The 2,500-nt window shown below is 42.2% G+C and overlaps 1 protein-coding gene across 4 annotated transcripts in view; it reads left to right on the forward strand.

The window, feature by feature from the left end:
• The window catches only part of Gdh (glutamate dehydrogenase, mitochondrial), an 84,902-nt gene that overhangs the window by 50,649 nt on the left and 31,753 nt on the right, over window positions 1–2,500 (forward strand). The window lies entirely within an intron of this gene.

Raw genomic sequence — 2,500 nt, forward strand, 5'->3', positions numbered from 1 at the left:
AAATGTGATGTACCATATATGATATATATGTACAGTACATCACAAGTCATCTGCAGCAGTGCAGATATATATATGTATGTATATATATATATATATATATATATAATATATATATATATACCCCGACTGGGGTATTGTCTGCATGTTGTTATGGCAAAGTAGCATGCAGTTGATACTTTAGGGTCTATATGGGGCGCCCCTACGGACCAGAGCCACACATCATTTTGTCAGTGATAGAGGAAGACTCTGCTCACTGAGAAGTGGTGAAACTTTCATTACTGCTACTGTCCCTCCGTTATGCTGTCCCCCCAACCCCTTGTTGTTGTCCTGTACCATTTCTCTGAATTTAATTTCCTTATTTCGCCTACCCTGTGGTGGGGGGAAAAGAATACTGCCACCAAATATTTCCACTTGGATCGTAAGAGGCGAGAAAAACAGGACGGGGATTGGGACCAGGCATCCTTCTCCCTGTAGCCCCACAGGGGACATTCCAAAAAAAAAAATAAATAAAGGCATAAGAGGGTCTAGGAGTTTAACAACCAGCACCCTAAGGTTTGGGTCTTTTGATGTGCGTGGATGTAGTACAGATGATAGTAAAAGGGAAGAGATAGGTAGTATGTTTGTGAGAAGAAAGATGGATGTGTTGGCTTTGAGTGAAACTAAGTTGAGAGGGAAGGGCGAGTGTAAGTGGGAGGCATTCAGGAGTGAAGAGAGGGAGAGAAGGGGTGGCTATACCAGTAAGTGAAGAGATAGGTAAACGTGTAGTGGAGTGGAAGGAGGTTTCCTCAAGGATGATGTGGATGAAGGTGAAACTGGGAAAGGAGATGTGGGTTTTTGTAAGTGCATATGGGCCTGGTAGTGAGAGGAGTGAGAAGAAAGGGAGGCTTTTTGGATAGATTTAAATGAGTGCATAGAGGTATTAGGGAGAGAAACATCAGTTTAGTAGTACTGGGAGACCTCAATGCTAGGGTAGGAAATGAACCAATTGATGGAGTGGTTGGGAAATGTGGAGTTCCAGGAAAGAATCATAGTGAAGAGTTGTGGTGGAGATGTGTCTAGAAAGAGAGTTGATGATAGCAAATACAGTGTTTCGGAAGAAAGTCAAGCATAAGTACACATGGAAGAGGGTGGTGGATGGAAGGGTGGTAGATATAGCATTAATGGACTATGTAGTGGTAGATATGAGTATAATAGGAAGAGTTAAGGATCTACATGTGCTAAGGGGAGAGGGTGGGGGAATATCAGATCATTTTTTGGTGGAAGGTATGTTGAGAGTGGAGGATAGATGGAGAAAGAGGAAAAGGACAAAAGGTAGGGAGGTGCTTAGAGTGAACTCTTTAAATGAAAAGGAGGAGTACAAGAAGCTGAGAGAGGAGTGGGAGAGAGTGAAGGATAGAGTAGAGCTAGGAGTGGAGGAGGAATGGAGATGGTTCAAAGAGGGAGTCACAAAGTGTGCAAAGATGGTGTGTGGAAAAAGAAGGACAGGAGGAAATAGAAGGAAGGGTAGTGAATGGTGGGATGAGGAAACAAAGGTTGTAGAAGAGAAGAAGCGAGCTTTCACAGATTGGTTACAAAATAGGACGAGGGAGTCATATGAGAGGTACAAAGAAAAGAGAAGTAAAGCACAAGGTAAAGGAGGCAAAGAGTAGAGCAGATGTGAAATGGGGCAAGAGTATGACAGAAAATTTTGAAAGTAATAAAAAGATGTTTTGGAAAGAAATTAAGAGAGGAAGAGGAGGCAAATCAAGTAGAGAAGAAAATGTGAAAGGTGCAAATGGATAGATGATAATGGAAAAGAATGCAGTAAGGGGAAGATGGGCAGAATATTTTAGGGAGTTGCTAAATGTGAAGGAGGATAGGGAGGGAAAAATAGTTGCAGTGGGAAGTGCTAAGAAAATGACCATGATGAATGAGGAAAATGGAGGAGAAAGGATGAAGTGAAGGCAGTTGTTAAGATGATGAAAGCAGGTAAGGCACCTGCTCTGGATGGATGCCATGTAGAATGTCTAAAAAAAAAAAGAGGAGGTATAGTGATGGTGGACTGGTTGGTTAGGTTATTTAATGTTTGCTTGAGAGAGGATAGAGTGCCAGAGGACTGGAGGAGTGCCTGTATAGTTCCACTTTACAAGGGAAAAGGGGATAAGTGTGAGTTTAGTAGTTTCAGAGGGCTCAGCTTGTTAAGTGTAGTTGGGAAGGCTTATGGGAGGATCTTGATTGAGAGGATTAGGAGAGGAACAGAGGGAGTAATTGGTGAGGAAAAGTGTGGATTTAGGACAGGTAGAGGTGTAGATCAGATTTTTGTGGTAAGACAGATATGTGAGAAAGCTATAGGAAAAGGTAAGGATTTTTGGGGCTTTTATGGATCTGGAAAAGGCTTATGACAGGGTAGACAGGAAGGCATTGTGGGAGGTTTTGCACATATATGGGATAGGAGGAAAGTTTCTAGGAGCTGTCAAGAGTTTTTACAAAAGTAGAGCATGTGTCAGGATAAGAAATGGAG

This window comes from Oratosquilla oratoria, chromosome 34, assembly GCF_046742065.1.
Source record: "Oratosquilla oratoria isolate Oo_2021 chromosome 34, ASM4674206v1, whole genome shotgun sequence".
Taxonomy (NCBI): domain Eukaryota; kingdom Metazoa; phylum Arthropoda; class Malacostraca; order Stomatopoda; family Squillidae; genus Oratosquilla; species Oratosquilla oratoria.